Genomic DNA, 13,555 nt, shown 5'->3' with positions numbered 1-13,555 from the left:
CCTCATTGAAGTCAATGGCCTTCATAGGCTAGAATGGGCAGACTTTATTTAAAATTTTAAAGTCTCCTTAAATGTTACATACCAAGAATTTGGTATCAAATTGATTGTTATAATAAATCCCACAACTTCCAGTTGTTGGATTTAATATAACTAGTGCAGGTAAAAAGTTTAGACTTTACCTAAAAAGTTGCCAATTTCAGCTCTGCATTGTTTTTGCTGCTGTGCTCTGATTGGCCAGCCTGCAGCAGCTTCTGCCAGGCCACTTTTATGAGGTGTGAAGTGGCCAGGCTTTACACAAAGGAATGTGCTTGGGGGAGAGAATCTCCCCTCAGCAGATGGGGAAGCAGGAAGGGGGAGGGCTGCCAAACTGGTCTTCAAAGGCAGAGAAGGACATCTGGAGCACCCAGCAACACCCCCACATCCTGCAACCCCAGACAGCTAGGTGCCCCCTTGATTAGATTAGGAGAGGGCAGGAGAGGGGTGTGTTTATGATTTTTAGCCACACCAGTGGGTGGGCTCAGCCAGATCTCTCCTCCAAAAATCAGATTCATCCATTTTGGATTTTTAGAGACTATTGCCTTCTGGGATGGATTTTTGCCACACTTCCCAGGAAGTGGTCATCACAGGGGGACGACCCTGTCCCTGATTGGAGGACCAGGGCCCCCCTGCTTTTCACCCAGGAGCAAGGATAAAACTGGCAGACCTGCACCCACGCCTCAGATCCCCACCAAATTTCAAGAAGAAAGAACTACAAGGAGAAGAAGGACTGCCCTGCTGGACCCCTGGCCTGCACCTGGACCCTGCACTCAGAAAGACTGCACCAGCTGCACACTTGGGCTTCACCACAAGAAGGACTTTGCCTGGCTTCCACTGGTTCAAGGAGGGACTCCCTGTTTGCTACAGGTGAAAAATTGCTAACCAGAGTCCCCTGCACCAACTCCTGAAAAAGTGACCAGCTGACCACTGCCCAGTGGCCAAAAAGGAGTTTGCGCCAGGTGCACTCTGGGAGTTGAAGTCCGCACTTCCCAAGGACCATCACAGAACTTCTGGACCCTTGGGGTGAGCTGTGGACCCCAAAAGAACCTTAAAAGAACATCTGGGTGAAGCCCCAGAAGTTTGGAAAAGATTGGAGAAATTTTAGAAAAAAGCTCCATAAAGTGACCGACTCGACGCGGAAATTCTAGCCGGCTTGCCTCAACCGCGACCCGGCCTGACTTCGTGGTTCGTCCCGGTCAAGAAAAACATCCGAAAAAGAGACTAAGTCCGAACGTAAAAAGTTGACCGGGACCTTCCAGCCATCGTATCCGAGAAGGGCTCCACGGACGTCGGATCAAGATCCAGGTTTACCCCGGTCGAAGGATTTTCATCTCAAAAAAACGACTAAGTCCGAAGGTAGAAATCACCACCGAGGAAACCGACTTCGCGTATCCGGACAAGGGCTCCAGGAGGTCGGATCCAACTGGCAGGTTCGTCCCGGTGAAGAAAAACTTCAAAATAAAGACTAAGTCAGAAGGTAACTTTTTAACCGAGGCCTCCCGCGACCTGTAGCCGAGCAGGGCTCCATCGCGGTCGGCCTGAAAGTTTGACTTTGTCCCGGTCCTGGTGCAACCAGATGACCCGATTGGCGCTTTTTGTTTCTATGCGCTAGAAAATAATAATACTTTAAAAATTCATATCTCCGGTTCCCCTGAACCGATTTTAATCGTTTTTGTGTCATTTTAAAGATAAAAATATAAGCTATTTTTATGAATTGGTTTTGGATTTTTAAACTGTTTCCTGTGTTTTATTTAATTACTGTTTTGTGATATTTGAATGCTTTACACTTTGTCTCCTAAGTTAAGCCTTGACGCTCGATGCCAAGCTACCAAGGGTAGAGCTGGGATTAATTTACTGAGACCTAACTGTACTTTTGTGGAGGTTTGTGGCTTGTTGCTAGGTGTAGGTACCTACCTGCCCTACCAATAACCCATTTTCCAACATAATTGGAAGCAGCGACGGGATCCTGTACTTGTGTTCAATATCACGTTACAGTTTTAGATAAAACAAATTAAAAATCCTTTAAATTGTCTTAGTGCAAAAATTGTTTTTAATTTTTAATTTAATTTTTTTTTTTTAAATTAATTTGGATTAATTTCAATTATTGAATTTTTGTAATTTTTCTAAATTCTTGTTTCCAATTTTTGCAAAAAGCTTTTTGTTGACACAAAACTAGGGAACCATGGAGCTTGATCTGGCTAGCCTACCCACACTGACAGTAGTCCAGCTTAGGGGGTTGTGTATTGAGAGGGGGTTGCCTGCAACCACTAATCTCAGGAAAGAAATCCTGATTAAATCCCTGACAGCATGGGCTGAGGCCCAAGAGGTAGAGACAGAGGAAGCTCCAGAGGAGGAACCAAAAGAAGATGATGCTAACTCTAACCACTCAGGGGAGGAAAGGCATCAGACCCCAAGTGAGGAAGAGGAGGAACGGTCCTCACTGGACACAGTCACTAGGGGCAGACCCAAAGCTAGTGGTAGGAAGAGGGTCCTTTCAGGAGGAGAGAACCCATCCATCAGGGAGAGAGAGCTGGAAGCCCAGCTAGCCTACATAGCTTTGGAGGCAGATAAGCTTGCCCTAGAAAAAAAGAAGTGGGCAAGCAAAGAAAAAAAAGATGGAAGCAGCGAGAAAGAAACTGAGGTGTCCCTGGGTGGGGGTTTTGCCCCCAGATTACCCAAAGGGGTGGTTCCTGCCTATGTAGAGGGGGATGACATCGATAAGTGGCTGGGGGCCTTTGAGAGGGCCCTCCAGATGAGGAAAGTCAAGCCTCAGTACTGGGGTTCACTCCTTTGGGAGTTAGTTCCCAACTCTGGGAGGGATAGGCTCCTAACCATGAGTGGGGAGGATGCAGACTCATACCCCAGTATGAAGAGATGCTTGACTAAAAAGTTTGGTCTAACCCCAGAGCAGTATAGGCTTAAGTTTAGGGACACCCAAAAGACAAGCACCCAGTCCTGGGTGGACTTTGTGGACATTTCAGTGAAAGCACTGGAGGGCTGGATACAGGGCAACAGGGTAAGTACCTTTGAGGGGCTGTACAATTTGATTATGAGGGAGCACCTTCTAACTAATTGTGTCCAAGAGAGGCTCCGCCAGTATCTAGTAGACTCTAGGTTGACCAACCCCAGAGAGCTGGGGGAGGCAGCAGATGACTGGTTAAGAACTAGAGTTAACCAGAGACCCCCAGGGGGTGATCAGAAAAAGGGAGGACATGGTTCTTCTCAGGGGAAGAACCAGGGGAAAGATGACAAAAAACCCAAAGAGTCCTCACAAGAGTCCCCAAAAACTTCTCAGGGAGGGGGAGCCCCGAGCCAATTCACTTCTAAAGGGAAAGGGTATCAGGGAAAGAATTTTGATCCTGCTAAAGCAGGAAGGTTTCAGGAGCTTGCTAAGGCCGGCAAGTGTTTTGACTGTTATCAGCCAGGACATAAAAGAGGAGATGCTATCTGCACCAAGAAGCCCCCCACTGGTGGGCAATCCCAGGGGATTGCTAGTGTAGGGTTGGGGGTGGAAGTTGGCCCAGAGGTGGAATCAGGGTACTCTGAAGTCACCTTAGTATCCGTGGGTGGGGTGGACATTGCAACTATGGCCACCTTACCTCCCATCATGCAGAGGTATAGGCAGAGGCCTAAAGTCAATGGGACTGAAGTGGAAGCTCTGAGAGATACAGGAGCCAGTGTGACAATGGTCACAGAAAAGCTGGTTTCTCCAGAGCAGGTCTTACCTGGTGTCTTCCACCAGGTGACTTATGCAGATAGCAGAACCAAACTCCATCCCATGGCTATGGTGAGTCTGGAATGGGGAGGTGTGACTGGCCCTAAAAAAGTAGCTGTAGCTCCTGCCCTCCCAGTAGAGTGTCTACTGGGAAATGATCTTGAAGCATCTGAATGGTCAGAAGTGGAGAGAAGGGTCCATGCAAAGATGCTGGATCTCCCTGAATGGGTGTGTGCTGTGACCAGGTCACAGGCAGCACAACAGGGAAATGCTGGACACTTGGACCCTGGAACAATGGGCCAAGCCTCCAAGAAGAAGAGAAAGGGCACTGGGTCTGGCTTACCAGCCCCAACAAGTACAGAGGGTCAGGAAGAATCCAACCCTGAGGGGGAGGATCTGAACTCTGAGGGAGGGACACCTTCCCTGCAAACTCTGCCTGACTTGGCAGAACTGCAAGGGGCAGGTGGGCCCACCAGAGAAGATTTGTGCCAGGGACAAAGAGAGTGTCCCACTCTTGAGGGCCTGAGGCAGACTGCTGCCAGGCAAGAACAAGGGGATACCAGTGGTACCCACAAGGTTTACTGGGAGGATGGAGTTCTCTACACTGAGGCTAGGACCCTCAAAGAAGGGGCTACTAGGAGAGTAGTGGTCCCCCAAAAGTATAGAGAATTCCTCCTTACCTTAAGCCATGATATCCCCTTAGCTGGTCATTTGGGACAGACCAAGACCTGGAACAGGCTGGTCAACCATTTTTTTTGGCCAGAAATGTCAGAAAAAGTCAGGGAGTTTTGCAGCTCCTGTGTCACCTGTCAAGCCAGTGGCAAGACAGGGGGCAAGCCAAAGGCTCCCTTAATTCCACTGCCAGTGGTTGGGACTCCCTTTGAGAGGGTGGGGATTGACATTGTTGGTCCCCTAGACCCACCAACTGCTTCAGGTAACAGGTACATTGTGGTGGTAGTGGACCATGCCACCAGGTACCCTGAGGCAATACCCCTCCGGACAATCACTGCACCCACAGTGGCTAGGGCCCTACTTGGTGTGTTCACCAGAGTGGGATTCCCAAAGGAGGTGGTCTCAGATAGGGGCACAAACTTTATGTCAGCCTATCTGAAAGCCATGTGGGAGGAGTGTGGTGTTACTTATAAGTTCAGCACACCCTACCATCCACAGACCAATGGTCTAGTGGAAAGATTCAATAAGACCCTGAAGGGCATGATCATGGGTTTGTCTGACAAACTCAGGAGGAGATGGGATGTCCTCCTCCCATGCCTGCTGTTTGCCTACAGGGAGGTGCCACAGAAGGGGGTTGGATTCAGCCCCTTTGAGTTACTGTTTGGGCACCCTGTAAGAGGCCCATTGTGCTTGGTGAGAGAGTCTTGGGAAAAGCCTCTCAAGGAAGCCAAGGAGAATGTGCTGGATTATGTACTAGGCCTGCGGTCTCGCATGGCTGAGTATATGAAGAAGGCAAGCAGGAACCTGGAGGCCAGTCAGGAGCTCATGAAGCTCTGGCATGATCAAAAGGCTACCATGCCTGAGTATCACCCAGGACAGCTGGTGTGGGTTTTGGAGCCCATGGCTCCTAGGGCACTACAGGCCAAATGGACTGGGCCCTATCCAATCCTAGAAAAAAAAGGTGAGGTCACCTACTTGGTGGACCTTGGCACCCCCAGGAATCCTCACAGGATCCTGCATGTTAATAGGATGAAACCCCACCAGGACAGGGCAGACATGACCATGCTGATGGTCACTGATGAAGGGAAGGAGGAGGAGGGTGAACCTCTGCCAGACCTCCTGTCCTCAAAGGAAAAAGATGGGTCAGTGGAGGGAGTGGTACTCTCTCCCAAACTGACAGATCAGCAACAACAAGACTGTAAGCAAGTCTTGGGACAGTTTGCTAGTCTGTTCTCCCTGACCCCTGGACTCACCAATTGGTGTGTCCATGATGTTGACACTGGTGACAGCTTGCCTGTCAAGAACAAGCTGTACAGGCTGTCTGACCAGGTCAAGGCCAACATCAAAGCTGAAGTGGCTAAGATGTTGGATCTGAAGGTAATTGAGCACTCTGATAGTCCTTGGTCCAGTCCAGTGGTACTGGTGCCCAAAGCTAGTCCCCAAGGTGGGAAGAAAGAATTAAGATTCTGTGTGGACTACAGAGGTCTAAATGCAGTCACTAGGACTGATGCTCACCCCATACCTAGAGCTGATGAGCTCATTGACAGGTTGGGGGCTGCCAAATTCCTGAGCACATTTGATCTGACCTCAGGATATTGGCAGATTGCCTTAAGTCCAAGAGCCAAGGAGAGGTCAGCATTTTCCACACCAGAGGGCCACTTTCAGTTCAAGGTGATGCCCTTTGGGATGAAAAATGCTCCTGCCACCTTCCAACGGTTGGTGAATAGAGTCCTATCTGGGTTGGAATCTTTTAGTGCAGCTTATCTAGATGATATAGCTGTATTTAGTTCCACCTGGAGGGACCACCTGGTCCACCTGAAGGAAGTGCTTCAGGCCCTGCTTCAAGCAGGCCTGACTATCAAGGCAAGCAAGTGCCAGATAGGGCAAAGTTCTGTTGTGTACCTGGGCCACCTTGTAGGTGGAGGCCATGTACAACCTCTCCAGCCCAAAATCCAGACTATCCTGGATTGGGAGGCTCCAAAAACCCAGACTCAGGTCAGGGCCTTTCTTGGCCTGACTGGGTATTACAGGAGGTTTGTTCAGAATTTTGGGACCATAGTGGCCCCTCTGACTGAGCTTACCTCCAAGAAACAACCCAAGAAGGTCATTTGGACCCCAGAGTGTCAAAAAGCTTTTGACACCCTAAAACAGGCTATGTGTTCAGCACCAGTGTTACTGGCCCCTGACTATAGCAAGGAGTTTGTAGTGCAAACAGATGCTTCAGAGGAAGGGATTGGGGCAGTGTTAGCACAAGTTAATGAAGAGGGCCATGATCACCCAGTTGCCTTCATCAGCAGGCGACTACTCCCCAGAGAGAAGAAATGGAGTGCCATTGAGAGGGAGGCCTTTGCTGTGGTTTGGTCCCTGAAGAAGTTGAGGCCTTACTTGTTTGGCACTCACTTCCGTGTACAAACTGACCACAGACCTCTCAGATGGTTGATGCAGATGAGGGGGGAGAACCCAAAACTGTTAAGGTGGTCCATTTCCCTACAGGGGATAGACTTCACAGTGGAGCACAGACCTGGGACTGCTCATGCCAATGCAGATGGCCTTTCCAGGTTTTTCCACTTAGCTGATGAGGACTACCAGGGTGTAGGTTAGTACCCATCACCTTTCATCTGGGGGGGGGGCAGTGTAGGAAAGTCCTTTTTTTTGCCTGATCACCCCCACTCTTTCTGGATAGGTACTGGTGGTTACTGACTCTTGGCTGTGCCCTGGGTACTGCTTACCAGTCCCAGGGCCAGTGCTCTGTGTAAAATGGATATGCAAATTAGGCTAATTATAATTGGCTAAGTTAACCTACCTATAAGTCCCTAGTATATGGTAGGGCATGTAGGTTTAGGGACCACAGCATAGGTGGTGCACACCTAGGTGCATTGCTGAGGTGCCCAGTGTCATTTTAAAAGCAAGCCTGCCTTGCTGGCTGCTTTTAAATTAAAGTTATATGCAAATTCGACTTTGGAATTAAAGGTACTTCCAAAGTTTTAAACTACCTTATTTTTACATATAAGTCACCCCTAAGGTGTGCCCTATGTGCCCCTAGGGCTGGGTGCCATGTAACTATAAGCAGGGACTTTATAAAAATAGATTTATAAGCCCTGGTGAGGTAAAAACAGCCAAATTCGTTTTTCCCTCATTGAAGTCAATGGCCTTCATAGGCTAGAATGGGCAGACTTTATTTAAAATTTTAAAGTCTCCTTAAATGTTACATACCAAGAATTTGGTATCAAATTGATTGTTATAATAAATCCCACAACTTCCAGTTGTTGGATTTAATATAACTAGTGCAGGTAAAAAGTTTAGACTTTACCTAAAAAGTTGCCAATTTCAGCTCTGCATTGTTTTTGCTGCTGTGCTCTGATTGGCCAGCCTGCAGCAGCTTCTGCCAGGCCACTTTTATGAGGTGTGAAGTGGCCTGGCTTTACACAAAGGAATGTGCTTGGGGGAGAGAATCTCCCCTCAGCAGATGGGGAAGCAGGAAGGGGGAGGGCTGCCAAACTGGTCTTCAAAGGCAGAGAAGGACATCTGGAGCACCCAGCAACACCCCCACATCCTGCAACCCCAGACAGCTAGGTGCCCCCTTGATTAGATTAGGAGAGGGCAGGAGAGGGGTGTGTTTATGATTTTTAGCCACACCAGTGGGTGGGCTCAGCCAGATCTCTCCTCCAAAAATCAGATTCATCCATTTTGGATTTTTAGAGACTATTGCCTTCTGGGATGGATTTTTGCCACACTTCCCAGGAAGTGGTCATCACAGGGGGACGACCCTGTCCCTGATTGGAGGACCAGGGCCCCCCTGCTTTTCACCCAGGAGCAAGGATAAAACTGGCAGACCTGCACCCACGCCTCAGATCCCCACCAAATTTCAAGAAGAAAGAACTACAAGGAGAAGAAGGACTGCCCTGCTGGACCCCTGGCCTGCACCTGGACCCTGCACTCAGAAAGACTGCACCAGCTGCACACTTGGGCTTCACCACAAGAAGGACTTTGCCTGGCTTCCACTGGTTCAAGGAGGGACTCCCTGTTTGCTACAGGTGAAAAATTGCTAACCAGAGTCCCCTGCACCAACTCCTGAAAAAGTGACCAGCTGACCACTGCCCAGTGGCCAAAAAGGAGTTTGCGCCAGGTGCACTCTGGGAGTTGAAGTCCGCACTTCCCAAGGACCATCACAGAACTTCTGGACCCTTGGGGTGAGCTGTGGACCCCAAAAGAACCTTAAAAGAACATCTGGGTGAAGCCCCAGAAGTTTGGAAAAGATTGGAGAAATTTTAGAAAAAAGCTCCATAAAGTGACCGACTCGACGCGGAAATTCTAGCCGGCTTGCCTCAACCGCGACCCGGCCTGACTTCGTGGTTCGTCCCGGTCAAGAAAAACATCCGAAAAAGAGACTAAGTCCGAACGTAAAAAGTTGACCGGGACCTTCCAGCCATCGTATCCGAGAAGGGCTCCACGGACGTCGGATCAAGATCCAGGTTTACCCCGGTCGAAGGATTTTCATCTCAAAAAAACGACTAAGTCCGAAGGTAGAAATCACCACCGAGGAAACCGCCTTCGCGTATCCGGACAAGGGCTCCAGGAGGTCGGATCCAACTGGCAGGTTCGTCCCGGTGAAGAAAAACTTCAAAATAAAGACTAAGTCAGAAGGTAACTTTTTAACCGAGGCCTCCCGCGACCTGTAGCCGAGCAGGGCTCCATCGCGGTCGGCCTGAAAGTTTGACTTTGTCCCGGTCCTGGTGCAACCAGATGACCCGATTGGCGCTTTTTGTTTCTATGCGCTAGAAAATAATAATACTTTAAAAATTCATATCTCCGGTTCCCCTGAACCGATTTTAATCGTTTTTGTGTCATTTTAAAGATAAAAATATAAGCTATTTTTATAAATTGGTTTTGGATTTTTAAACTGTTTCCTGTGTTTTATTTAATTACTGTTTTGTGATATTTGAATGCTTTACACTTTGTCTCCTAAGTTAAGCCTTGACGCTCGATGCCAAGCTACCAAGGGTAGAGCTGGGATTAATTTACTGAGACCTAACTGTACTTTTGTGGAGGTTTGTGGCTTGTTGCTAGGTGTAGGTACCTACCTGCCCTACCAATAACCCATTTTCCAACAGTAAGTCGCATGGGGAGATGAAATGCACTAATGTCAACTGCAACCGGGGGGAAATACCTACTACACATTGCATGTAAGTCACCATATACATGGAGTGGCATGGGTAAAAGGGCACGGCAGGGGGGCATGGCCCATTCTGAGAAGACCTGGGGCACACCATTACACAACACCAACAACAGTCCCACGGGGGCATGCTGTCATGCCAACGATAGAGCAAAGGGAAAGCCACGACAGGAGGGAAGGCCACTACGTCAAACTGACATCCTGGCACTCGTCAGCCAACATACCTCCTACATTAACTAGGGCCCTAATAACAATCCTCTAGCCAAACCGACAACTGCAATGTAACTGCAACAACAGTTGCCACTACCACCTCTGATCTGTCTGCAGCTCAAGTAGCCAATGGCAGTAACCTCCCCATGGAACATACATACCTAAATTAGGGGGTGAGGATGACATCTGCAACAATCTCCTGAAACAAGACAAAGGTCCCAGTACTGTCAAATGTCAATGCCCATAGTTGTCACAAACATCAGCCAAAGTAAACAACAATAGGAGCGACACAGCACTAAGGACACACCCATGCTGCATATGTCAGGGTCCATCCTGTGTCTGGGTAACAAGGCAACATCACAAATGTCATACTGCTGAGACAACAGCATTGAGGAGGGGACACATGTAACTGGTCACTGAAATACACCTGCACAGTCAGAGGACGAAATACGACACTGATACGACTATCAGGGCAATCCAAAAATGTAACACACATTACCCAGCATCAGCAGGACACATTAACAATGTCAACATCCATATCAGATCATAACATTGCCATGCTTAGGATATGCCACATGTCAATTACATTTAAGTCGATGTGACCGATCAGGGATTGGGGCAGGTCCAGATTGTTAAGTGTGCTGCCAGGGCCATAAGAACACCCACAGCCAGTGAAAGGTCTCACCATGAGAATGGATGTAAACGGAGGGTCGAGTAGGACAAGAAGGTGGCAATTCTCTATTTGGCATAAAACCACACTTAGAGGTGATGAGGCCGACAAGTCTGATAACTCAATAACATGCATGTGACACACAGGTGGGCCATAGGCCTGAAACAATGCCCATCTGAAGGACTGCAGATATTAATACAAAACAAGATCAAAAAGTGAATTCATCAAAAGGCAGGCACGTCACGTCAACATTTTCACAACACAGACACACTAATTGTACCCTGTTTCATTGCAGAGGAAGATGGATCTCCTGCCAATATGCCTGTCCCAGATTTCCCTGATGACATGGATGACGAGCCGATAAACATTCCCCAGGAGACCATCCAAAAGGTCCTTGAAACCCTCCAGTCCCCACCTTCAGTAAAAGGAGGAGCACAGAGCAAGCAGCCATCACAGAGGATCCACCCACCACCCCAATTGTAAGACCTGCCAGCTCCAATACAGCTGAGGACTCAGACGACACTGGCACCAGCTTTGAGAGAACTGTAGTTGGAGTACAGCGGGAGCTGGCCAAGGAGGTGCGGGTGGGGATGCAAAATATGGCAGCCAGCCTTGAGGGGGTGCGTTCGTGCATGATATAATCTGCAGATCAGGCAGCATCTATGCAAGCCCTAACATTTATCTTGTAGGAACTGCAGAAAACCCAGATGTAAATCAGCACAGCTGTAAAACAGTTGACCCAACACCTACAACAGCAATCCTGTCAACGCGTGCACGAATGCAACATTGAACCCCTCAGGGCCGACCTGGCTGCCTACCATCGTGATGTGGCTGCTATTCTCAAGAACCAGCAGGCCCTCCTTGCAGCAGTACTGCCCTTAAGACCTTCACAGGGAGCAGCGACCGGGATGTCTGACTCCAGGTCTTCTAACACTGAGGTGTGTGTTGCCCCTTCACAACCAACAACAACAAGGACAAAGCAGGCAAAGCACACATCAGAAGAAGAAGACATGGAACAGATCACATTCACAAGAAAAAGTACCCGGAAGCACTAGTCCCTGCCACATGGCCGACATTTCCCAAGGTCCTGCGCTTTGTAACTTGCCAGTCTTGCAACAACTGTACTCAAGCACTGTTCTGCAAACCACTGTATATCTTGTCACCCAGCCCAGTGATTGTCTCTCTCCTACTCATTGGCTAAGTCTGTCCCTCTGCACTGTCTGAAACAGCAACCCCAGCATGACAAAAGCATTTTGGTAAACGCTTGTGTTGGATCACAATGGAAGATATCACTATAATGGACTCACAGTCATGGACAATGTACATATAGCACTACAGCACTTTTCAATAAATAACACTTACACAACAAATCTGTCTCTGGGTAATGTGACATATCAACTGCGCAGTAGATAATTGAAATGTCCCTACTGTCAAATAACGTAGCTTGTCAATACATCTGTCCAGATATTATGTCGTTAGAGAAATCTGCACAGTGACCATGATTGCATCATACTCTGCCCATCCTGAGGGAATAATCTGATGAAGTGAGAAACCATAGACCACCTTGCTGTGTTGGACAGAAGAATGCTTCCTCAGGGGATAACTAAGTCATCAAATAGTGCTCGCTAAATGTTGTCAACGTGCAAAAATAACACAATAAACATTCCACACTAATCTAAGTAAACACTAAAACAACTGCACAAATGAAGGTGTCTGAGTTAACGTACAAATAGGTAATCATGCCGAACTGTGTCACAAATGATGTATGAGGGTCATGAAGACAAGAATACAAGATTGCCAATGAGAACTCATCTTATAAGGGTGTGCATGATCATCACACTGCAGTCAGACCTAAAACTGTTTCCCCAATATCAAGTCTGGAAGCACTGTTAGTGACTTTGAAAACACACTTATCAACAGAAACACATTGTAATCCATATTAACTGTGATTGGTGGTTGCAACAAAGGGTAGACACTTTGCAATGTAGCTCTGGGTTAGCTGCCAATCGTACAGCTCAGTTGGGATTTGTTTGTAGGATTGGACACAGATGTTATAATACAAAAGAGATGTACACGGAATCCAAACCCACGATCAAGTACCATTCAACACATACTATTAAGGGATAGCCAAATATTTATTAAAAGCTAACCATAGATGAGGAAACTGAGGGAAAATTTTTACCTACCCTAATCTACCCTGACTACTCATTACCCACAACTGTCCCTAACTAACCTAAGCTACACTTACTTATCACATGTAACGAAACATGCTAAACATCTACCCCCACCCCCCTTATGAGACGGGACACATTGAGGACAACACATACTAACCTAAACACATACTAAACTATCGGAAACAAAGAAATATATTTTTGGTAAATAGTTTTTTTATGTTTTTTCCTTTTTTTGTTTAAAAAAAAACAAAAATTACACACAAGAACCCCAACATAGCCCCCCACCCACCCACCCACACATGTAATAAGTCAAAAAAGAAACAAGCAGGACCCCCTAGCCCCCACCCACTAACACTGACTAAACTAACAACCTATACTAACCTAACACTAAGCCCACTAAGAATAAGAACAAGGAAAGAGGAGGGAGGGGAGGGTATCATGTCCATCTATTCAACTGTCTAGAGGTTGGCCCTCCGGAGGGTCCTCTTGATATCCTTGACCCGCCGTTTAATGTGCCGCACGTCCCGGCTCAGGTGGCTCACCTAACGCAGCACTTTGTCCATCTTGCTTTCAAGTCTATTGAAGGCGGCAGGGTCAACAGCTGGAGCAGTGGCAGTCTGGGTACCGGTGGAGGAGGTCTGTGTGGGCTGTCCTGCACCGGTGGCAATGCTGGGGCCAGGAAGTCCAGCAGATGTAGATTGAACAGAAGCAGATGTGGGTGGGGCCACCTGGCTCTCATTGGTGGTTGTTTCTGTGTTGGCTGTGGTGGGCACAGTAGGCCCACCCTGTGGGAAGGCTCGCCATGCCCCGGAGGCACGTTCATGGCGATATCGCCAGGCCATCCTCCGGAACCCCGACTCCACCAGCAGGATGTGCTGTTATCGCATGGCCCGACGTTGAAATTC

The sequence above is a fragment of the Pleurodeles waltl genome, chromosome 11, assembly GCF_031143425.1.
Source record: "Pleurodeles waltl isolate 20211129_DDA chromosome 11, aPleWal1.hap1.20221129, whole genome shotgun sequence".
Taxonomy (NCBI): domain Eukaryota; kingdom Metazoa; phylum Chordata; class Amphibia; order Caudata; family Salamandridae; genus Pleurodeles; species Pleurodeles waltl.
This window is presented reverse-complemented; position numbering follows the sequence as displayed.